Source organism: Perna viridis, chromosome 1, assembly GCF_037379345.1.
Source record: "Perna viridis isolate PV_CMFRI_1.1 ecotype Kerala chromosome 1, ASM3737934v1, whole genome shotgun sequence".
Classification (NCBI taxonomy): domain Eukaryota; kingdom Metazoa; phylum Mollusca; class Bivalvia; order Mytilida; family Mytilidae; genus Perna; species Perna viridis.
This window is the reverse complement of record NC_142445.1, coordinates 14,100,062-14,127,333: the sequence shown is the minus strand read 5'-3', so window position 1 is coordinate 14,127,333 and position 27,272 is coordinate 14,100,062. Positions and strand designations below refer to the sequence as shown.

General features: G+C 33.4%; 1 protein-coding gene across 1 annotated transcript in view; it reads right to left on the bottom strand.

Annotated features, from left to right (window-relative positions):
• LOC148627365 (plexin-A4-like) overlaps nucleotides 1–27,272 on the bottom strand; it is a 119,614-nt gene that overhangs the window by 39,882 nt on the left and 52,460 nt on the right. Inside the window, exon 2 of the mRNA XM_088571795.1 lies at nucleotides 24,304–24,368. The gene's annotated coding sequence lies outside the window, so the exon portion shown is untranslated. The remainder of the gene's footprint in view (nucleotides 1–24,303; nucleotides 24,369–27,272) is intronic.

Below are 27,272 nucleotides of genomic sequence, written 5' to 3'. Positions count from 1 at the left end.
ATGTAACATAGATAGACTAAATCAATTGGAGAGAGCATCCAAAAACATTAAATTAAACAATAGATATTAAGCATACCCTTTTTGTGTGGTGCAGCTCAGTTTCAACCTGAATTTTTTTTTCAGTTCCCCTCAGATCTTATGATTGATAAAGGATAATTGCTTGGCCTAGATACATATATACTTTCAAGCTCTAACTTACTCCTAACACTTCAATTGCCTTTGAAATAACTTCACAAAGAGTCAACCCCATGTTGTTACAACTATTGCAAAAGCCAATAGTATTTAAAGCCATAACACTAAGATAATAAATTTGCTGACAAATGGCTCATTTTCTCTGTTAGATTCAGTTGCAATATGATGTTAAATAATTATAAAGCCATAGTGTTTAATGAACTGTACAGAAGCTTAATGATGCAATAGGGTTCTTCTAAAGATGCATACTTAGAATTTAGTTTATTTAAAGAAGGATGCTCCCTAATTAGCAAAATTTTGCTCTTGATATTGGACACCATGACTTTTAAGTGAAACGTGACTTGTAAGTTGACATGTGACTTGTAAGTTGTCATGCGACTTGTAAGTTGACACTTTACTTGAATCAGTTGACAGGCAGGTTAAATTCTGCTTGAAATAATGCATCAGTATACTGATTCTATGTGAACAACAAACAAGCTAGTGAACATCTATAAAGGCAGAATCATAAAAAATATTTTAACAGTGTTCATTCAAGATCGCACCCTTGCGCCCATTGGCACGGATATTTTATGCATGGAGCACAAAAAGTGTGGCATGTGGACCCAGTGGACGCACAGTATTCTGTAGAGCTATGTATGAATTTCCTGAAATTTTTTCTACTCTGTGTTCAAATATGTCTCTGTCATTTTAAAGTGCCAATAGCTTTGACTGTTTCCTACTAAACATGAGAAACAAAAATTTGTAAAAAATTTTTGGGTCAAAATACTTAGGGAAACTGCAGGCGGTGTGCATGGGACAAGTTCGTTTCCCAAGACACCCAGTAACTCTCACATGAGCTGACTGGCTGAAAACAGACATAGGTGAGGAAACTAGAGAATGTTGAGTAAAATGGAAATGGAATGACTGTAGGCCTGGGCCAGGTTGGATATGACCCCGAAAAGAACAGAAAAATTCTAAGTGGAGCTGTCACATCAAAATAAGTAACAATTTGAATCAAGAGAATGTCATAATAAATAGACAACAAATACTAATTCTTTTGTCCATTTGAAGAGTATATACCTCTGTTACCTCTCATTGAAAATGAAACTATAAAATGTATACAAACCTGACATTAACTTATTTGTAGGTTGAATCTCTCTAGTTATCTATTAATGATCCCATATTATACTGCCATATTGACCCCCTTTATTCTGAAAATAACCCCCTGCTTAATCCTTCTGCAATTTACTGGAACGAACACTGTTATATATATACAATGTACTAAGAGAGAAGACAAGGTAAGGTGGTAAAAAGCTTGTCTGATCCTTTGCAAATTTTACAATGAAATATGTTTAAACAAATGTACTAAGCTTTAAAATGATATAAAAGCATCATCTCTATCTAATACAAAAGTTTAATGGTCAGTTTCAAGGAGAAAAATACTCATACCCCAAAAATAGCACTGGTTGGGCTTATTGTTGCTGCTTGAAAATACAACAGAACCGAAATGATGCTTCAAGTCCACAACAACATTTAATTTGAAAAATTCTCTCAATAATTGAGTTTAGAGAAATATGGCAGATCAGATAAAGCCTGTAACCATCACCCTTACATGAAAATTATACTTAACTATACTGAGGACTATGGCACCCATCAGTCGTGAACAAAAACAAGAAATATTGTCAGGAAATAAAAACATAGTAAAATGACTTAATTTCTTTCAAATGGAAAATAAAAACTCCTTTCTTGTCAAACATAAGTACATGTATTCACAAAGCTTAGCCATTTAAAACTCAGGCCCTAAATCTTACATGGTCAGAATAAAACTGAACCTCCCTAGCTTCATTTACGAACTGCTTACCTTAAACAAAAGAGGTTATAATTCGGCTAACAATTTTATAAAATATCTACTTCATAACTTGGTTAAGATGTACTACATCCTGTGTAATGTTGGTAAAGTTAGTCACACAATATGAGACAATGTTGATTTTGTTAGGTAATACTTCAAACAGCACTTAATAGAAATTTGCAGTTGCATACATTTAAAAAAAAATGGTCATATGACGACGTACTGTAACTGTACCTAATTACAATATGATGTTATCCCTACTGATTGATTGATTGATTGATTGCAATACCAGATATTAATGCAGTAACTGCAAATTTCAAAACCTTTGGTGATTAAAACCATGACCCCCCCACCTACTCAAACTTCAGGCAAACTTATTGGCTTGACCTAAACACTAAATTATCATGTAAATTTCAGGCACAGCAAAGGCCAGTCTAAAAGTCAATGTAGCTCTCTATTACTACTGAGTCTACTAAGATTTTCCGTATGAAACTTTTCATGTTGTATCATTAGTATTTAATTTATAGAATGATATCATTTTCATATCCTGATATAAATTAAAGTTACAGATAGTCAATTGTTATGTCTTATTTCATATCCAACCATCATTCAGTTCTGTTAAGAACTGCACAAATCGTGACTTTAAAAGACCCAGACAGTAAAAACAAATGTCTTCATGCTACAAGTATGATAGATAGTCTAATATTGTCCTGGCATGAAATGACAGTTATTACTAATGGAAGGCTCATCTTAAAGATTAAATGTTAATTACATAATTATATCACTAATTAATTAGGGTGTAGTACACTATCGTATGAATTATTACATTCTATATTTTTAAGAAAGTAAAAAAATGAGTGTTATAGAAGAAAAATGAGTGAAAAACCTGGTTACAAACACACAATATTTAACATAACACAGTAAATTCTTGAGCTTCATGTCTTTTTGTTACACTATAGTTGTTATTGAAGACATACCTTTGTAAAAGCTAGAGAATTTTAAGTCCACAAAAACTAGAAAAAGGTACAAAGAGCAGCAATAATCCACTCTACAACAAGCAACAATAACAATTATCTTGGATGTTCAGACTGTCGTTCACAAGCCTCTCTTTGCCTGTTTTTACAGTGTTTTACCCCTAATATCCACATACCACTAATCAGTCCTAATCTTCTAGTTCCTGTTACTAACCTGTGTGAGTTTTATCACCTATAAATTATTCTTTTGGTCACTTCTAATTAATTCTCCTTCTTAATGAGGCAGATCACATAGAAGACAAATATTAAGCTATGATATTGTTATGATATGGATATATTTCTGTATAAGATCATCTGGTGTGAGTAAAATGTGTGTTTATACTGCTATAATTAAAAACAGATCATCCCATTTGTTCCACCACATAAAACTATAATGTTTATATGACGTGCCTCAGCTACAAATCTAAAGACCTTAAACTAATCAAATTTCAAAAATGAAAACTTACCACCACCACCTTGGCCACATGTTCAACAAATGAAGTGTATGATGCTATGTGTGATTTACCTTTTTCTCCATTTAAATGAAGAAAAGCACAAATTCTACTAACTTGTGGTTTATTTTAAAATCCAACGAAAAATGATATCGATCGAACTGATTTGGATTTAAATAAAGATGCATCACTGAACTGAACTGGAACTGTGACAGACTGTTCATTCATAGGAAGGCTATACATAAAACAGAAAGTAATCAGACCAGAAAAAAAACCTACTTACATATTTTTTGCTTCAATAAATCAGATTTTATTTCAATTTTTATACAATTTACACTTAACTTAGTTTTCAATGCAGTATGCTGATCAGTGTAGAATAAAAGTTCTGGTTTGTATTCCAGTAACATTCTATTTCACACTGAGGTCATTAAAGCTAGAAGTAGTATCCATCAAAGAAGTACATGCAGGCATATCAGACATACTTAAAGAAGAACTCAAATGGGAAAAAACAATTCTGATTCAACTACAATGAACCTTTTCACAATACTTTAAAGCCTTTGAAGAGCCAAACAGGATTCTTTAATCAATGACATATTCACCATCTCAGTCTGTTAATTATCACCCCAAACAGAATTCTTTAATCAATGACATATTCACCATCTCAGTTTGTTAATTATCCCCCCCCCCACAAACAGGATTCTCTAATCAATGACAAATTCACCATCTCAGTCTGTTAATTATCACCCCCCCCCCCCACAAACAGGATTCTCTAATCAATGACAAATTCACCATCTCAGTCTGTTAATTATCACCCCCCCCCACAAACAGGATTCTCTAATCAATGACAAATTCACCATTTCAGTCTGTTAATTATCACCCCCCAAACAGGATTCTCTAATCAATGACAAATTCACCATCTCAGTCTGTTAATTATCACCCCCTCACAAACAGGATTCTCTAATCAATGACAAATTCACCATCTCAGTCTGTTAATTATCAACCCCCCCCACAAACAGGATTCTCTAATCAATGACAAATTCACCATCTCAGTCTGTTAATTATCCCCCCCAAACAGGATTCTCTAATCAATGACAAATTCACCATCTCAGTCTGTTAATCACCCCCCCCCCCCAAACAGGATTCTCTAATCAATGACAAATTCACCATCTCAGTCTGTTAATTATCAACCCCCCCCACAAACAGGATTCTCTAATCAATGACAAATTCACCATCTCAGTCTGTTAATCACCCACCCCCCCACAAACAGGATTCTCTAATCAAAGACAAATTTACCATCTCAGTCTGTTAATTATCACCCCCCACAAACAGGATTCTCTAATCAATGACAAATTCACCATCTCAGTCTGTTAATTATCACCCCCCCCCCAAACAGGATTCTCTAATCAATGACAAATTCACCATCTCAGTCTGTTAATTATCACCCCCCCCCCACAAACAGGATTCTCTAATCAATGACAAATTCACCATCTCAGTCTGTTAATTATCACCCCCCCCACAAACAGGATTCTCTAATCAATGACAAATTCACCATCTCAGTCTGTTAATTATCACCCCCCCCCCCACAAACAGGATTCTCTAATCAATGACAAATTCACCATTTCAGTCTGTTAATTATCACCCCCCAAACAGGATTCTCTAATCAATGACAAATTCACCATCTCAGTCTGTTAATTATCACCCCCTCACAAACAGGATTCTCTAATCAATGACAAATTCACCATCTCAGTCTGTTAATTATCAACCCCCCCCCCACAAACAGGATTCTCTAATCAATGACAAATTCACCATCTCAGTCTGTTAATTATCCCCCCCCAAACAGGATTCTCTAATCAATGACAAATTCACCATCTCAGTCTGTTAATCACCCCCCCCCCCAAACAGGAGTCTCTAATCAATGACAAATTCACAATCTCAGTCTGTTAATTATCAACCCCCCCCCCACAAACAGGATTCTCTAATCAATGACAAATTCACCATCTCAGTCTGTTAATCACCCACCCCCCCACAAACAGGATTCTCTAATCAAAGACAAATTTACCATCTCAGTCTGTTAATTATCACCCCCCACAAACAGGATTCTCTAATCAATGACAAATTCACCATCTCAGTCTGTTAATTATCACCCCCCCCCCCCAAACAGGATTCTCTAATCAATGACAAATTCACCATCTCAGTCTGTTAATTATCACCCCCCCCCCCAAACAGGATTCTCTAATCAATGACAAATTCACCATCTCAGTCTGTTAATTATCACCCCCCCCCACAAACAGGATTCTCTAATCAATGACAAATTCACCATCTCAGTCTGTTAATTATCACCCCCCCCCCCCCACAAACAGGATTCTCTAATCAATGACAAATTCACCATCTCAGTCTGTTAATTATCACCCCCCCCCCAAACAGGATTCTCTAATAAATGACAAATTCACCATTTCAGTCTGTTAATTATCACCCCCCAAACAGGATTCTCTAATCAATGACAAATTCACCATCTCAGTCTGTTAATTATCACCCCCCCCCCCCAAACAGGATTCTCTAATCAATGACAAATTCACCATTTCAGTCTGTTAATTATCACCCCCCACAAACAGGATTCTCTAATCAATGACAAATTCACCATCTCAGTCTGTTAATTATCACCCCCCACAAACAGGATTCTCTAATCAATGACAAATTCACCATCTCAGTCTGTTAATTATCCCCCCCACAAACAGTATTCTCTAATCAATGACAAATTCACCATCTCAGTCTGTTACTTATCACCCCCCCCCCACAAAACGGATTATCTAAACAATGTAAAATTCACCCTCACAGTATTTTTATTTTCACCCCCCCCCCCACAAACAGGATTCTCTAATCAATGACAAATTCACCATCTCAGTCTGTTAATTATCACCCCCCAAACAGGATTCTCTAATCAATGACAAATTCACCATCTCAGTCTGTTAATTATCCCCCCCCCAAACAGGATTCTTTAATCAATGACAAATTCACCATCTCAGTCTGTTAATTATCACCCCCCAAACAGGATTCTCTAATCAATGACAAATTCACCATCTCAGTCTGTTAATTATCACCCCCCACAAACAGGATTCTCTAATCAATGACAAATTCACCATCTCAGTCTGTTAATTATCACCCCCCCCCCACAAACAGGATTCTCTAATCAATGACAAATTCACCATCTCAGTCTGTTAATTATCACCCCCCAAACAGGATTCTCTAATCAATGACAAATTCACCATCTCAGTCTGTTAATTATCACCCCCCACAAACAGGATTCTCTAATCAATGACAAATTCACCATCTCAGTCTGTTAATTATCACCCCCCCCCCCAAACAGGATTCTCTAATCAATGACAAATTCACCATTTCAGTCTGTTAATTATTCCCCCCCCCAAACAGGATTCTCTAATCAATGACATATTCACCATCTCAGTCTGTTAATTATCCCCCCCAAAAACAGGATTCTCTAATCAATGACAAATTCACCATCTCAGTCTGTTAATTATCCCCCCCACAAACAGGATTCTCTAATCAATGACAAATTCACCATCTCAGTCTGTTAATTATCCCCCCCCCACAAACAGGATTCTCTAATCAATAACATATTCACCATCTCAGTCTGTTAATTATTCCCCATCAAATTATCTGGTCTTCTTGTAATCTATGTTACTACCTTTTGTGAAGTCACATGTAACATTTCCATTTCACACTTAAGTAATGCATTTCACATGTCAACAATCATTTATTCATAATGTTTTCAATTATTCATGAGATGGTTACCACTATAATAATGTATTTGGTTTACTGTAACTGCACCTATTCAAGTTTTTTTACTGTCAACAAAATAAAACTACATCCTTTTGACTACAACTGTGGCTTTTTCAAGGTCCTTTTATGATAATATCATGGTCTTAACTTACATAAAATTCACATACTGATAGGTTTTAGACCACAACACGATTGTCAATTACAACAATGACGTTAGGGTCTTGATACCATACAATACATCAATTCCTTTAAAAGGGACATAAAAAACAAGAATTGTGACACCTCACTCGTCATTTACAATTAGTGGTTAAGGCTCAGTTTGAAAAGAAGCTGCATAATAGTACTCAGTCTATAGAACCCATTGCTAGACATCTTCATCTGGCTGAAAAGCAACTTGAGTACAAAAAAGACTTTCAGTCAAATTTGCAAATGGGTGCAGCTGTCCTCGTCCTGAATTTCATTAAATATTGGTCATGTGGAAGTATATGTATTACTATGTATCAAATTATATCATAACTAGGAATTTTACAAGCACATAGGTTTGTCATATTTTGACATAAAATGGTTAATATATTCAACCTCAATGTAAGTTGGACTTTCTGTTGGGTACAAATTACCTATTTCTGAAGAGGACTGGAAACAAGCCAATGAACACCTATCTTTTCAAACTGTACACAAAATTTTGGGCAGCTGGTTTTAAATGAGATTCTAGAAATGGGTTAGCAATAACTAGAAAACTATGAGAGAAGCTGACTAACAATCCACCATGAAGAAATTACTAGTCCTGTAATTCAGTCATACCCTGACCATCAAATCAATCATCTCAGTACTTCAAAAACATTTACATATAGTTTTAAATTTGGGAGCAAATCTTGATACAATGATTCAGTTGCAGGAAATTTTCAAATGATCACCACTTATTGTGATAGAAAGACTTCCTCTTAAACAACTTACCCAGATTGTCAATAAGCACAAAAAAAAAGGATATACTTCAGATATTAGTAGAGATCCCCCAGTAACAATACATGTATATCTATTACAGGCTGATTAAATCCCTAAACGGATTTGTTTACTTGTATACAAGGGTCTAACAAGAAAAAAACTCTTGACTTATCAACAGGATATGAGTTTGTATACATATTAAACATAGAATTTAGGTCACTACGTAAGAAAAGACACTACATACATGAAGAAAAGTATACATTGAGAACTGTCCAAACTGAGCCCTGAATTATCTGAAAACCTCTCTAAACCAGACTCTTTTAAAGGTTCATTCACATCAATTTAAATGTACTTTGAATCTTGGTAAACCTGTCTTACATAAACCAAAGGGTTTCAGTTTAGACAGGATTCAATGTACAGTTATTTGAGATACAAATTTAATTAAAACTTTTAGAACGCTTGTTGGGTACAGTATATACCTCCTGAATTGATCCTGCAATACTAAAAAAAAAAAACACATTTAAAGAAAATCACAGAATTTTTTAACATGTCCATCACTTAACATTTTTTCTATTCCAGAAATGAAAATGTACGTATAAAAAAACAGACCTTTACTATGGCTGCCAAATGTTTAACAGTCCTAATTCCCAAAATCCTACAGGAAATCCTAGTCCAAAATATTATTCATGCCAAAACTTTACACACTCTTGGCTGAATTTAACATAGAAATAAATCAGTGACACTTGAAAACTTGTATAGATTTAGTAATCAAACACCTCAGAAAGAAAGTAATATGACCAACCTCAAGTACCCTGAGCTCAAGGGTTGTTTAAGATGTCTGATTTCTTGTAGGTGAAGAGGCTCCAATACTAATTAACTTTCTACGGCCATTCAAACCAAAGTTTATAACACACTTTCTAAAAGACACGCCCAATACTTGGACTGATATTAAATTTTAAGTGAAAATGAAAACAAACAAGTTTAAGAAAGAGTTTTTATACTGAGTGGTCAGATAATTTATGTCTAAGTATGGTCACACTCTAATCATTGGCATTTTGTATAGTGATACAGGAAGGGGTAGAGACTGTTGTTAATTATAACTATAACCTATTCTAAAAGGAGGTCTAATTCATCATAGGAGCATGACCTTTGATACACAGTGATACTGAAACTGAAAACTGCAAATTAGAACAGTTAAGCCTGAAATTCTCCTTTTAATATATTCAAGATTGTTTGTTGCCATTTGTGATTATACCATCTGTAGTATTTGACCAACTAAGTTCCAATATTCAATGTTGTCCTAAAATAGGAAAAACATCTAAAAAGAAAAAAAAGTCCCCAACCCCCTTTTCAACACATTCCCATGAAGGAAAGAACAGTACTTTTTTTTCTACTTCACCTTAAACATAAAAAGTAGTTTAACATATATTATATTCTACATGTAAATAGTATTTATTTTGACAAGTATTTTGATGTACACTTGAACTTTTAAAGGGACATTGTATAAACAATTTGAGCTAAACTGGTTTGTTATATAACTGAGAGGACTTTTTCTACATTAATATGAAGTTGCACACATATGTTGTACTAGGTATATGCCAACTTGTACAGAAGTTGACATTTTCATTTAAAAAAAGAACAAATAAAGCCACATACCATTTTTTAAAATCAATCCATCAATCATGAGTTGAGATAATAATCTGTTTTCATATTTCTGAATTTGATTTGATTTGATTTTAATTTAAAAAAAAAAAAAACGTAGTACCTTTCCAACCCAACAGACACTTTACTGTCCAAATGGAGCAAATTCAAATCTTCAATTTATTGAAGCCACTGAAAGTATTTGGATACTTTTAAATAACTTATTTCAGACCATTTAGCTATTTACTGAAGTGAAAATAGTTTGAGTTTCCAAGAAAAATATTTACTGTTCTTGGCCTTCTTCCATAAGAATGCCAACCAGATCGTTAAGTGTTGGGGGGTTCAGTTTCTTTGAAAAACTTGTTAAAATGGCTTGCATTTGGTACATACAAAAAAGGACTATGGCGATGAAATTTGGATGGACAGAATAATGGATGGAGAGAATGACTGACAAAACAGATAAATAGACAAGGTTATTACAAAACACCAACAACTTTTTGAGAGGGGGTATATAGACCTGAAGTCAGACAACCTATAATAATAAAGGACTAAATAAGTGGCTAAATATTAAAATTGTGTCCAAAATCTTCGGGTTTACTAAATTATTGCAGTCAATGAAATCACAAATAAAAACAAAACAATATATGACCAATGCCACAAAGTATATCCTTGGTCAATACATTCTTAGCTAGGCTTCCTATATAGTTTACTTAGAATATTAATTTACAACCTACAATATTTTAAAACCTGTCCTATTACCTACTATGACAAGCAGAACACAAACAAATTTCTTTAGGTACACAATGACTAATCGAAAAGAAAATATTTGTTCAAATCATATCGCACCTGTCCTATAGGTAGCTTAATTCTCTTTATCCAAAAAGCCTCTCATTTATTTTTCAATAAGTTTTATATAGTTCAGCCTGTTCTTTATCAAAAATACCTCTGCATCCAATTCATTGTTCACATTTCCAAAGATCAAACAATATCTCCCACTGACTTAAACTGTACAGATACCAAAACTTGGAACAAACATTTAGGGTTCATAATCCTATTATTTTCCTTCAGACCAGGTGTATCAGCATTGTTAACAAGGGCAAGGGTTTATCAAAAGCTCAAAAGATCAGCAGTTATTCAAGCATCTTGAATTCCTCAGCATAATCATTAGGAAAGTTAAAGATGACCTGTGTGTGGATGGATGAAATGGATATGACTTTAAAAAAAGGGTACAAATAAGACTTGACTTTTCCTATCTTGCTCACCAATCACTAATGAAAAAAAAGATGGTAGATTATTTTTTGGTTAATTGGAATACCTTCAATCTTAGTTGTCAGACATAAATTTTTGTACTATTACAATATTTTTTTTATCTTATTCATTAAACAATATACAGACACTATTAATGTTTTTGTCACATAAAGATACAGATGAATATGGCCGTTATTGCTGGTTCTTCAAGCACATAATAATTAAACAAGATGAAGAAATCCAACATTGCTTTAATTTATCAAAGCTTGTTCAAATGTGAAAAAAATTGAAGTGCTATTAAGGAATGAATAAATACCTGAATGGCAGAAAAGTAAGTTATGAAGACACTCCTAGCAGCTCATGCATGGAATTGTAATAAAACACTTCCTCAAGTACATTTAAAAAAGATTATATACAACACCAAATTTTATAAATTGCAGCTTCAGTCCCTTATCAAAACAATATTTAATGTGAGACAGATCATTTCTCAATATGAATGTAACCCATCAATTTCATTCTCTCCAAACATTCACAACATACATGCATTATTCAATCTTCTCAGAGAGCAATTCTAGAATGTCAGTTTTTGATTGACAACCCAGATACATTTCATGTCCATTTCACCCAGTCATCAAATTGGAGAGTTTGGAAAGACAAAAACATGCCAGGCCTGACTAAGGACTAATGTGTAATATCAGAAGCAAATTTCATTAAATAATTCTAGCGCAAATTAAAGAAATGATGTACCCTCATGTTTTTTGGAATGGAACACGACAGAAAAATTCCAATTTGCTGCAGCCTGGCTGCAGATTCTTAAATCAATTTCATAGCAGAATGTCTCACCAGAAATCAGTATCCTAAATAGAACTTGATCAGCTCAGACCATAAACTTAAAGCTTTCGTGTCATGTGAAGGATTTTTGTAAATGATTTTTAATGTTCTTTCCTTTTTTCAGCTAAATAAACTAACCACTGCTATAGAAGAAAGACAATAAAAATCTTTTCTGCCTGACAATTCCTAAGTAGGTAGTGCATGCTTTAATCCATAAAAAGTCATTTACATTACAATATGGCAATATTGAACTGAAGGATCTGGCGAATAGGAAATTACAAAGAAAACACCAAGTTCTGCACTTAAAACAGAGACATTTAGGAGGAATTACAGAATAAATATAGCCTTGATGTAACCAGGAAATTTTAAAACAGACTGTAACATATTACATTCTTTATGTGATGAAATATACTGTTTTAGCCAGTCTCTGAGTATGGCTTCTTAATATGGTAGCCATAAAATCATGATTATTCCAGAAAGAAAAAAGAATGAGTTCTGTTATGCCCAAGAGTAAGGTAAACCTTGGGTATGTTTATCATCATTGTTTATTAAACCTTATTTAAACCTAAATTCTTGACAATACACATATTTCTGTAAATGTTTTTAAAACTCTTTGGGTCAACAAGATCTTCCACCTTGTCATTTAAAATTTTTTTTCAGGCATCAGTCAAATTCAGCTTAAGATAAAGTTTATGATATTTAATATATACAATGATTGACAATGATCTCCAAGTGTTTTTGGAAAGTTTTTGAGACAAATCCTATCATTGGCTACATAGAGATCAGACAGAATATGTCAACAAAAATAATCTTCCTTAATGCTTCCTAAGGGCAGTATTGTCCAAATGATAACACAATGTCACAGATTACCATTACTAAACAATATTTCAGCAAACTCCCTAAACATATACTGTGTCATTGCTTTTCAAACATGTGACATATGTACTACATAAGGCAACAAAACAAGATCAACTGATCTTTTGATTTGTTAAAATAAACTGTTATCACAGCAGATACAAGTCTCACATGTCCAATATTCTTGATATAAGGGTGTGTTTTTAAAAAAATTTTTTGGTATTGCTTTCATATTTTGAATAATAATATGAAATTATAAAATTATCATTTTTGTGTTACCACTAAAAAATGCACTAGACTGCAAGGGAATATGATGGCAATACATCTGTATACCAAATATCATTGATTTAGCATAAGGGGTTCAAGTTTAAGTGAACTTGTCATTAAACTTAACATAAAAAATTGAATTTTCTAAGTCAACAGACCATGACTGTGAGGGTATATGCATAAAATTGGCATGGATCTGTGATGCAAAGATGGTAATGCATCTGTGCACCAAATATCATTGACCTAGCATAAGGGGTTCATGTTGAAATGAACTTATCAAAAAACTTAACATTAAGTTTGTGGATGCCGCCATCACCAACACTGTTGTCGGAAAAGCAAAACCTAAGTCTTGCCTTCTGTGACTTTTGTTGCAGGTGAGAAAAAAATTGACAAAATGTAATCACATGACCACAATGATGATAGATTCTGCATTGAAGAGTTTTTTCCATTACAGTCAAATGTATAATGTGTCATATGTTTTGCAGTAAAGACAATAAGCCAAAAATAAAAAAATATGTAAAAAATAAATAATTTACGTACAAAAAAACATCTATTATTCCTACAAAACCACAAAATAAATACCATTGAATATTTCATTAGACAACATCCAAGAATATTACTGATACAGAACAAGTTTTGTTTGCTGTATATGAAACAAATGAACTGTTCAATGAAGACTTTGTTCTTCGTCAATTAGTTTCCAGTTCTTTCATAATTGTTTAGTTTTTTCAGTAATGTATTTCCAAAATTCTTTCCAAATTGACAAAAGAAAGATTTGCAAGCAATTTGTTTTTTAAAACTTGCTGGACATGAGAAGCCTTATAGTATTCAATTTTCAGTAAATATGGACCGTTATGTAAATGAATTACTACTTGGGAATAAAAATAACATATATTGAAGAATTACAACTGTTTTAATATAGACTGTAGACAAAAACATGAAAAATGTGGGGAGGATATTCTGAAAATCTATTTTACTTGATATAACAAGCAATTCATGGTAATAATTCTACCAAAAAACTTTTATCCAAGCAATCTCTTTTTCGAATTGTAATCAAACCAACCCAGTCTCCATTGAAGGATGTCATTATCAAAATGCAATTTCTTCTGACAAGAGATGGACAAGGGAAAAATGACTGGGCTAAAAAAATCATCCAATATATTCCTAATGTCTGGTGATTAAGCAAACATTCAATTATTATCCAATTCCTCAATAATCACTTGTGTCAGTGTACACAATGCTATAACAGCTAATCAGCAGGACAAAACTTTCCCCAATATTTCTCAACATTCAATCTATCACAGTAGTGGCTATTTCTAAGTGTGACATATGTATGGACTAAGTTACTTTTTTCCAATTAATAGATAGCAATCTTGTCGAATAAACATTATTTGTGGACAAAATTCATACAAGTCTGTAGAAAAAAAATCTATCTGTGGGAAATAACAAAGGGTCACAAATATTGATTCTGGTCAGAACAAGGGTTCATAAAACAAATAGACAACCATGAATATTTTATATCACAACCATATCATGCATGCTGGTCTGTCCTGTATATAGTATGTAGCATTTAATTTAGATTTATAGGCATCTGGCATCACTACTGGTCGACATCCAAGACAGACAAGACAGACAGAGTGGGAAAATGCCATCATACCAATGTCAGTGTAGTAGCCATAGTAGACCATACTCTGAGCCAAGTTTTCAGTAAGGTTTAAGCAAAGGGGTGGGCTTTGACTCAAACAACAGTTGGTTCTACTAACCCTTAACACCTACATATATGGTACAAGACCTGAAAGGGTGGTCAAGGTCTTTAAAAAACCTGATGAAAGTAGCAGATGGCATAGAGTGAGGCATGGTAACAATTTACTGATTGAAACTAACAGAAATAAAGAACTCCAGCTTGCTCTATTTCATCCATAAAAAAACTTAATGTACAATACCTAAAAAGAATTATCATGTATTTGATAAAAACGAGGACATTTTTCAAATATGGTCATCATGAAAACACCATTATCTCACAAATCTTGTAAGCATATAAAAATTTCAACTTATTAACAGAAAGTTTAACTTCAAGTAATAAAAAACCAAAAGAAGTAGCAAAAAGTACCAAATTAAGCAAATATTGTACCACACGATAAACACCGTCACATGATTAGTATCAGAATAGATACAAGTCATCACCATACTTCCTTAAAATAAGACACTCAAGATATATAGACACTTCTAACCTCAACTTTTAATGCCAACACATCTATATAGCAGCCTGCTGGCAAGCAATATTGAATTTGTTACAGAAATAAAAAAACATCTTTCTCGATCATTCATCCACAGAAAAAAAAAAAAACAACTACAGTCCTTAATGCATAATAACTAAAAAGAATTATCATGTATTTGATAAACATGAGGACACATTTCAAACACGATGACCATCCAGAAATATCATTACATTTTAAGTATACACAAATTTTAACATATCTAACAGATTTAATTACCTCACATAGCAACAGAAAATGACCATACCAATAAAGTGAGCAATAAAACAATGTTGAACCACAAAGTCTTAAGACGAACACTGTTACAAGTTTGGTATTGCGCCAAATGTACAATTAGCATAAGAATAGGTCATCACCATACTTCCTTATAAGACATTCATGGAAAGAACACTTTTAACCTTAACTGTTACTTAAGATGTGTGGAGTGGTAACCAATTTGTAAAGGTCATCAAACTTCCTACTTATATAGATTATATGTATGGTTTGTATTTCCTTGCTGGTAAAATTCTATAATGTGCACGCATCAATATATAACGAATATGACTGGAAAGTCCCTTTAATACAATGCATTTCCTATGAAAAGGAGTGTTTTAGCATAGTATGCTAATATATTTTACCCCAAGGCATCAAAATAAATAAAAAAATTAAAAGACTACCTGAAGAAAAATAAGTTAAAATTCAGGAACCTCAAAAAGTAAATGATGGTTTCATAGGCCATCTTAAAAAAAATTCTGTTTACGCTTTAATATGAAGCATAAAACATATTGAGAGACCACTCTTCCTGCCTATGGCAAATTGACATTATGGCTTCACAAACAATCTACACAAAACTTGAAAGTGGATCAAAATATAAAATCACATCGATTTTTTTCAATGAATTTTCTCATTTCACCTCTCCACTCTGTAACTGATGAAAGTGTTTATCAGCCTACTAGGAAACAAAACAGTTTCTAACTTTTTTCATCAGAGTCCTAAAAGCTGTCTAGACGTAACTTGAGGAACATCACATCTTTCTAATAGGAAAACCTGATCTGTCGGTCTCCTAGGGGCCTTGTCAAAAATGAATTGGAATTTCAATTTCCTGCCTAAATTAAAACAGAAGAAAGTACTGCCTCCTATTACTAAAAAACTGATTTAGAAGTGGCAACAAGCAATTTAACACTGAAGCATTGGTATTTAGAAGGAAAAATAAAAAAACACCTGTAAAGCAGTTATAGTCTAAAAAAAAATTCATAGAAATAAAAACCTGTGATCTTGATAAATAAATGAGGTAAAATGAGATATTACAATCCATAGCTAAAGTATAGCAGACATTTATGTTTTGTAGTAATGTACTTTAAACCAATATTCTATTGTATAACCTTAGTTTTGTTTTTGTTTGTTTATTGGGGTTTAATGCCCGAGCAGCAATATTTCAGCTATATTCAGGCGATGAACATGAAATGGATGATAAAATGAACATGAAATGATAATGAAATGAAAAATGGGATGGGACACAAGGATAATGGGGTTGAGAAATTTTGATTGCCACTGGAAATAGGGAGAGGTAGGTAGGGTCGGGCAATTTAGCCTCCGGGTGGCAGAGCCCTATGGTTCCTACTCCGGGAAAATACCACAGTAGGGTTTTTTAATGTGCGAGGAATGTGGCATCTTTCCCAACACCGTGTGGTTTGCGGTCAGGTTTTTCATATTATAGTCTGACAACCCAAGCATGTAACACACCAGGGGAACCCCATTCCACCACCTGGGGCACACAACCCAGTTGCTCTATGGGCAGAGCGCCCTAGCCTCTGGCTATGGTTCTGAGCAGTATTTAGTCTCTTTTTACGACAAGCTTAGCGCTGCTGCAGGCCTATTCTTTTGACACCCGGACCTGCACGGGTCTGTATAACCTTAGATTCAGCTTCAAAATCTCAGCGGTATTTACTGTGAAAGTACTTATATTCGTGAGTATCAATTTTCTTTGTTTAAGTGAAAAGCACAATTCATGGATTATTGAAGATACTGTCATACGATTTTAAGTAAAAATTCCTTTTCATTGGAATTCAAATTTAATGGTTTACCTTGCCCCTGAAATCCATGAAAATTGGTAGCCCACTACACAGTAATATGTACTTCACAAGTAGATACATAAGAATACATGACCAAAACCTGGAAACAAAGACATGATCGAAACCTGGAAACAAAGACATGATCGAAACCTGGAAACAAAGACATGACCGAAACCTGGAAACAAGTACATGACCGAAACCTGGAAACAAAGACGTGACTGAAAACTGGAAACAAATATATGACGGAAACCTGGAAACAAAGACATGACCGAAACCTGGAAACAAAGACATGATTGAAACCTGGAAACAAAGACATGACCGAAACCTGGAAACAAAGACATGACCAAAACCTGGAAACAAAGACATGACTGAAACCTGGAAACATGAAACAGAGAAATCTACATACAGAATGTAGTGAACAGAATAAAATACAATCACACACAAAAAACTGAAGATGAGGAAATGAATGCACATGTGTACTTTTCAATGTGTACTTTTCAACTAGCCTAGCCTTGGAACCAAGCTCATATAAGCTCGCCTACTATTACCAGAACACAAGTGTAAAAGGACTCAATTAACTAGACCTGATTAAATGTTTGTTTACATTTGTTTTTACTCATCACAGGAGAGATTTTAAATAAAATTATAATCCATATCAATTTCAAATATTTATGAAAATTTCTTTGTAATCAGATTTAAAAACGTGCTTTACTTTACTCAATCTCTTTTAACAACATTTTCAACACTGCACCACTGCAATTAGTCCAAATATTAAATGTTATGCATCTATTAAAATTATATTCCCCATCATCATTTTTTTTATATTGAGATTATTTTTCCTAGTTCCAATAAGTTCAGCTGAGTCCATATGGAGGTTAAATTTGAAAAAAAAAATAAGATCACAGGCGGAAAAAAAAGATTTTTCATCAATAAAAGAAAAAAACTGTTATACTATCAGAGAAGTTCTGAAAAGATTTTAACAACCTTCACAAATTAAAATGCTTCTAGCTGTGTTAGCCTATTATAGTACAAAATGGTTAATTTAGTTAAGAACACCAAAAACACACTCTGTAATTGAATTTACATGTAATCACCAATAATTCACAGAGATTTTTCTAAGAATGGCTGTCTATTACTTGATGAAAAATTGATTATTTAAGGGATTTAGAAGAAAAAAAGGTATAATCCTGATTTAATGATTGTGTATTGTGTTAATTAAGACAAGTATAATGACAGTCTAGGGGTATGGTAAGGAAGTGCTTATCTTGGTACTGGTACACCAGTCTAGGGGTAGGGTTTGGTAAGGAAGTGCTTATCTTGGTACTGGTACACCAGTCTAGGGGTAGGGCTTGGAAGTGCTTATCTTGGTACTGGTACACCAGTCTAGGGGTAGGGTTTGGAAGTGCTTATCTTGGTACTGGTACACCAGTCTAAGGGTAAGGTTTGGAAGTGTTTATCTTGGTACTGGTACACCAGTCTAGGGGTAGGGTTTGGAAGTGCTTATCTTGGTACTGGTACACCAGTCTAGGGGTAGGGTTTGGAAGTGCTTATCTTGGTACTGGTACACCAGTCTAGGGGTAGGGTTTGGAAGTGCTTATCTTGGTACTGGTACACAAGTCTAGGGGTAGGGTTTGGTAAGGAAGTGCTTATCTTGGTACTGGTACACCAGTCTAGGGGTAGGGTTTGGAAGTGCTTATCTTGGTACTGGTACACCAGTCTAGGGGTAGGGTTTGGAAGTGCTTATCTTGGTACTGGAACATCAGTCTAGGGGTAGGGTTTGGAAGTGCTTATCTTGGTACTGGTACATCAGTCTAGGGGTAGGGTTTGGAAGTGTTTATCTTGGTACTGGAACATCAGTCTAGGGGTAGGGTTTGGAAGTGCTTATCTTGGTACTGGAACATCAGTCTAGGGGTAGGGTTTGGAAGTGCTTATCTTGGTACTGGTACACCAGTCTAGGGGTAGGGTTTGGAAGTGCTTATCTTGGTACTGGTACACCAGTCTAGGGGTAGGGTTTGGAAGTGCTTATCTTGGTACTGGTACATCAGTCTAGGGGTAGGGTTTGGTAAGGAAGTGCTTATCTTGGTACTGGTACACCAGCCTAGGGGTAAGGTTTGGAAGTGCTTATCTTGGTACTGGTACACCAGTCTAGGGGTAGGGTTTGGAAGTGCTTATCTTGGTACTGGAGCATCAGTCTAGGGGTAGGGTTTGGAAATGTTTATCTTGGTACTGGAACATCAGTCTAGGGGTAAGGTTTGAAAGTGCTTATCTTGGTATTGGAACATCGGTGTAGGGGTAGGGTTTGGAAGTACTTATCTTGGTACTGGTACACCAGTCTAGGGGTAAGGTCTGGAAGTGTTTATCTTGGTACTGGTATACTTCAGTCTAGGGGTAGGGTTTCGAAGTGCTTATCTTGGTACTGGAAACCTTGTAATGATCTCTAAAATAAACCTAAAACTTACCATGAACAGACTATTCTAAAAGTTTTTTTTTTATTGCATTTCAGGCTATCAAATCAATTTTCATGACTATCACCCTTTTTTATATGTAGGTCTATAATGAAGGGACATATTTCAGACAATTTATTTTCGTGATTTTTTTCATTCTTGCAAAATAAGCAAAATAAATGGCTCACAAAAATAAGTTGGTGTACAGTAATAATTTCAGAGTAAAAATCAAAAATATTTATTTTGAAAATATTTGAGGGGGGGGGGGGGCATTTTTTATCGTTTTCTGATTTTTAAGTAGTACTATTTTCTACATAAACCATGCAGTACTTCACTGTTTCTATGATATCAGCAAGATGAATTTCTGTTACTTCAAAAGAGGCAAAAGATAAAGGAGACAAATTTACAAACAAAAACAGATAAAATTTCTTAATATATTTCTTTAAAAGTTGGATAAAAAATCAGAAGCTTATACTTCTAACATAGATCTCCAATCTACAACTGAAATGTTGTTTATATTATATCTACACAAATCTTGCTTTCAGTTCTACATTTAAGAAATAGTATTCAATTCTATAAAGTAAATCACTTTAAAGTTTGAATTTTAAGCTCTGACTTTTGATATAAATAAATGGATTAAGATTTAGAGTCTGAAAGCTTTTTAATAAGACCTTACCCTTCTGTTGAAGTAATATACACTATATCATGCCTATATGTAGGCTAAATTCCCCTTAGAGCAAGATACCATAAACTTAACATCCGTTTTTACTGAAAGTTCAGTTTATGGCAATCACCATCTTCAGTTTTGTCGAGGGTTGTATCCTGTTAAAACAACGAAAAACAGGAAGCCCAAAATTACTAGCTGATTAATTGAGGTCTTGGCCTCCCTGCTGTGAATCAATTTGAGGAAAAATAAAAATAAGTTATTCCCATATGAAGTATTGGAGGCACTCAAAAGTTAATCGGTATTCATATCATAGAATCCTAGCTATTCCTAATGTAATCTGAGATGAAATTTCCAAGATTGATATTGTTTACACTTCCTGAGAAATAATCAAGTACAATATTTCCTCAAACAATGGTGCGTTACTGATCTAAAAACAATGCATTGTCCTTAAAAGTTTAATAATCTTAGTTGATTGCTCCAATTTTGTACTGGGTTTCTCTACAATATCATCGGAGATCGTTTTTCCAATATCCTGTACCAAAGCAACGAAAATTGCATGCCAAACGGTAGTTACCTGTCGCCCTTCCAATTAGAAGTCCCATAAAGCTATTCTCTACAACAACAATACACAGCTATATTTACAATATTTATGTTCATATTTACAACGATATTTTCTCAAAACGTCAAGTAATATTGCAGCGATAATAATATCATATTGCATTGAGACTAAGTGTCAATTTTACCAACACTTGACAAGTAATCGATGAAAACTATCTATTAATGATTACAAAGTAATTGTTTTGATCTGACTCAAAAGAAGGGGCTAACAATTACCTGTCTTTATTGTGGACAGGTAAAAAAAAAAAAGGATGAATGAATCACATATACAGAAGGCAAAACGACAATACCATATGTTAATTGTAACCAATATATTTAGATTGTTCTTTCATCTCATATTACCTATTTATAGATATCATCTCTCCACCTACTGAAAACAGTGTGGTGGCGATTTATGGCGCTTGATAAAAGGAAATCAATTTACTAATAAAGGTATTTACAGAACTATAATTTTCTCAATAAATTATAGGAAAATCCATGCTTGTTCCGCCTATAAAAGGAGACTTAATCATCTCTTTGTCATGTTAAGAAATAGAAACTTGTCATATCTTTTCTTATCAAGTTAAAGCTGATTAGGAGAATATAGCTGTACTTTTATCATCAAAGGCTTCTTCACAAGCACAATTTAATATGAAATTTGAACTCAACTACTTAGCATTAAATTAGTTATTCAGAAAACATTTGTTACTCATCCTTGCACAATAAAAAGTATATATGTTTCTGACACTGTAAAACCTAAAGAGGCCAAATCTCCTACATCATGTAATGGTCTCTCTCTCTAATATAGTACATGTACACTAATTATACAATTGAATATTCATTCTTGTACTCATACCTGCCAACTTTTGAAAATGTCCATGGAGGTTTTAATGCATGAAATAGTCCTCAGCAACCAAGAAAACCATTTCAGGGCCCTCAAATTCATGAAAGTGTTGTTTTCTGGCTTTTTTATGCAAAACAAATCTAATGCACCCCTTATTTGAATCTTGGAATGTAAATTGTGGTCAATATTGCTCATTGAATATTTAAATTTCGGTGCCCTCGTGGGGGATAGTGACAGTAAAACTAATTAAGGAATGACTGTTATATTTCTTGGTCTATAACCTCAATCACATGTTGCACACTAAACAACCTGTGTAGCATCATGGGCATTGAGATGATTTCAAATATACTAAAAAATCATAACAGTCATTCCTAATAAATTAATTCAAATATAAAAATTTAACAAGTAAACTATCAAAAAAAGTTGATGACGTCAATGTCACACTACAAAATTTGGTCTATGAGATGTTGGACACATTTTTTATCCAATCAGGAAGTGTGTTATTTCTGAAATTAAATTATTAAAAAATAAAGAAAAAAAAACATGTTTTCTCAGAACAGGCAAACTAGCTTTGAAAATATGCACTGTATGATGTATAAAGATATAGCGTTGAAAACATTTCAAGTTTAAGTTACAGTGTAAGGGAAAAAAAGTGCCATTTACGTGTCAAAATCCACTTCAAACAGTACATACAAATAGGAAAGTATTAAGTTACTGAATATATCATACTGACCTTGCCAGAAATAAAGATTTCTTATTTCCAATTTGTAACACAGTATCCAGTTAGCTTACTCAGGTATCAAAAATGCTCAAGTGCATTACATGAAATTAAATAGAAAGTGATGGGTCATAGAAATCTGTACTTCGTTACAAGGGGATATCATCTGCCGATTTTATGATAAATGAAATTCAGATCATTTCTGATGGTGCAAACCAAATACATGATTGCACCCATTAGTACCGGCTATCAATTTCTAAATGTTGCATCAAAATTGCAGAAATAATGCATATAAAATTGACATAAATTGTAAGCACCTGTTTATGTTTCCCTCAAAGGAACATCAAAAGGAAGTGTTTTAATTAAAACAGGTGATTGCTTCACAATCTCAATATCAAGTTCAAATAAACAAACAAAATTATCAGACCTTGAAAATGGTGGTCCTGCCCTTAAATGAACAAGCTTAATGTTATGAAATAGACAAGATAATACCATAATTACCTTATGATTATATACTTATCTAGATATACAAGTTACATCCAGGTGTAAAATAGGTCTATTTAAACCTTAGTCAAAATAATGATATTAAATCGAGCAGAACACTTGAGGTCATATTCGGTGAGATGACAATCTTGTTATCAAAAGTCGGTTCACCAAGCCAATTCATAATCCACTGAACCCTCTCTCATAGAGTTTATTTAAATTTGCTGAAGTGGCACAAACACCAAGTTTTATTTAATATGATTATGAAATTCTTATTCAACATGTTTTAAAATTTTAAGCTGAGAAAATAAGGAATACAATATCATTTTAACTGACCTTGTTCTATATTTTAAGCGTTTGCAATTCTGAAATCTGAAAAACACACAGAGGAATGTACTTAAAAAAATGTGTCCTGCACATTATTCAACACAATCACCTCTACTTTTTTTGTATTATACAATCAGTAATGTTGAACTACCCTTTTTTAATTGTATCCCTTTGTTTACAATAACAATAATAACAAGTTTGGTATAACCAGCCAGTCACCTAAAGTCACTACACTATAAGTTTCAATAGGCTGGCAAACCGATATAAGAGATCACATAACCTGAAGTTCAATTACTACGTAGACTGACCTCCATTATAATAAAATGTCCTATCTTTTTCTCAAAAACATCAATCTGAACAACTTCTACTGTCCTAAACACAATAGGGTTGTCAGAATTTCTCCAAAAGGGCCAATAATGACAATAATACAGATATCTTTACCTAACATTTTGTAATTTTTACAATAATGCATTATATCTGCCTATTATTATTTGAACAGTGAATTCTGAACAATTATACATAAAGCCATCTATTGGTAATGTGTATCAATGCAAACTAAAGTGAATCCTTAAAGGCACTGCTCTGCTTATAGTTCAGTTGAACTTGACTAAGAGGAACCTTGAATTTCATAAGTCAAAGATCAAGAATTTATAGTCTTCCCTTATTTTCAAAAGTTGAACTTTGTTTACAGATAAGTAACATTCCTTCCAACATAACTAAATCATCATTTGTAAATCACCACCAATCATTACTACCGCCATAGAACTTTTAACGGAATCTTTGTCAATGATCCAACATCAATTATTTCAACTATTGTGCTAATTGAACTTACCAGACAATCAACATCAAATCTCAGACAATTTATAGATCTTCTTATTTCATTAAAATCCAGAAAATCTGAAACAAAAGAAAAAAATTGAGTTATCACCACTTTGGTCAATATTGCATAACCTGGAACCTCCTGTAATCTCAACCAATTCATTCAGGATGAGTGACCCAAGGAAATGATCCCTCCTCATACATCAATCCAAACTGCCAATTTTCATTTTCCTCCCATTTATAAGAAAAGACAATTGAGATACAAAATACAATATTTAGGAGCAATAACTTAAGCATGCAGTTAGATATGGAAGGCTTGTGATCTTCCCATTGGGTAATGTAAATATCTTTTAAATAATAGTCTTTGTAGATGATTGTTTAGATGTTAACATCCTAGCACATTATTTACTCTGAAATATTCATATTTCAAACTACCATTGGAACTGGCTGTTGCATGGTACATAGTGGGAATTTCCTTGTCAGGACTTTCACGCAGGGGATATTGTAACTATGGTAACAAGAAAATAACAGAAAGCCAAAATGAAGAGTTTAAAGCCTGTACCAAACAGATGCACATGCAGTAAAAGGCCAGAACCAAAACATAATTCAAATTTGAATAGAAACTATTAATCTTATTTTTAATTTCAAGCAACATAACATAAAGTAACCAGAATTCTTGGCTTTTTCATGTGATTTTTCATGGAATATCAGCAGCAATCTTTCTTCATCACTTTATCAAATAATCACACACAACCAATTTAAATATCAATAAATCTACTGGTACTAAAAACACAAGTGATTGCTAATAATTTTTCTCCTGCCAAATTACTGATGAATTTATTTTGCCATCATCTAACGTTACCCTCTCAAAACCACATGTGATTTGGAAGATGTTCAAGAAACTTGTTCAATTTGTAAGTTTGTGAAATAAATATGATAATTTTTTAGATCAATTTCCTTTATTTTGTCTGTAATGTAATGCCTCAATGTAATTTTATCAATTAATGGGTCTATTTCTTGCATAAAAGAGATAATTCTTCATTATAGCATTCTCTCTCTATGACCCGCAAAACAAACAGAGCTTTGTCAAAAGAAGTAGGAAATATAGACTGTGTTTATTTCAATTGAAGTATTTCTAAATATTTATTTTAATATTTCTATTTTAATGTGATGCATCAAGCACTGTATTACACCAGATAACAACTCATAAGGTCATAGTTCATCATTATTCAATATTTGTAAATTAATATTGTTTTCTGGTGACATCCACACATCTCCACATCATCTCCTTTCCAAAACTAATCAAAGACTTCCATGGGACAAAAAGTCAGTTAGCTTTAAGATGAAAATTAAATTAAAAATTAAATACTGTTGCAGTGGTGGATCCTGGGGTGGGTGACCACCATTTTTGTTGGAAAAAATTATTAATTTTGTACAAAGTTTGGGCAAAACTGAGCATATCAAAGCCTTGAACATCCTATTTCAAATTTCTGGATTGAAACATCCACCCTTTTTTAAAGTCTACCCTTCCTGTCGGAGAATTACACATCCTGACATGCATCAATAGCTAACAAAAAAGTACTATCTATAACATTACTTACATAAAACATGTCACCAATCAACCATATTACAAAGGGTCATACTAAGTTTATATAAGTGAATGACAAATGTCAATTGCCAAACATACTACACATGACACAAGCCATAATTTTCTTCTAATGACCATTTACTTAGAGTGACCAGTTCATTTCCTGCCAATAATCTATTACTATCCCTGGATATAGGAAGTACGGAATTTTCTGATCAGCTGAGAAAACATTAATGAATGAAAGAATCCCTAATAGTACTTCAGCAAGAAGTTCATTAAGAGTTTATGTCAATGTTATGTTTTTTTTAGCTAACAGATTAATTTGCCAAACCTATTGAAATATCTTAAAGATTGTTTTTGTGTCTGTCTTTGTGTGTTAGGAAACATTTCTTTCAATATACATTTTCATGATAGATTGCTAAAATACAATTTCACAAGTTTGTTTTATAGAAGATATATATAATATTGTGTAATTTATATACATTTCTGTTCTCAATATCAATAGTGAAGATAAGAGTGAGTAATAGAAGGTCCTATATTGGCTAAAAATAATTAAATTAAAAATTATTTTAGCCATAGCTGTTAGACTGTGATTATGTTTAGTGTTAGCTGTAATATATATTTATAGAATACATTTTAGTATTGTGACATTATGACTTGGACCATTTCACCACTAAAACCTGTTCTAGAACTTACAGAGATGACTGTTCTCACCTTTGTTCTCTTCAAGTATTAAAATATCTATATTATAGCTCAATAGACAATTTTCAATTTAACCTGTTAAGACAACATTTGGCTATTTTTTCCCTAATATTAACATAACAAGGAGGAAACCCTTGTAACAGAGATGAAGGAACCTGGTTTATGTTACAGATAAAATGGTACAGTACATATGTTATCACAAATTCATAGGAATATTATCAACCACAAGTTATCTTTTAACTCTTTAGTCACTTTAAAACTTGTCTTCCATGACTGATCATTCATAATCTTAAATACACCTCAGTCATTGGGCCTAAGTCAGCTTAGTTGTCAAGCAAAGAACTTTAATAAACCTGGACTCTATCAAAGTGAGGCCAGATCGAAAGCTACAATAATGTTAACTTTATCATAGACTAGACATGGTCAATTGTAAGAACTCTAATGGTCCCTATTGACATAAATTCCATGCATTCTAAAAGGATATAATCTACAATGGAAGGAAATACCAACCAGAAGCATCAAAAGAGGTTCTTCTGAGGGTTACCTTATAAAAAGTTGAACAATAGGGACTCCATGCATAAATCATATAGCAGCAAAAGGCAAAACAAACAAGCTATTCAAATTAACTTTATCTGTTTCGTTAAATGGCATTGTTATGTCCTAGTGATTAGTAGCTCTCAATGCATTTGTAT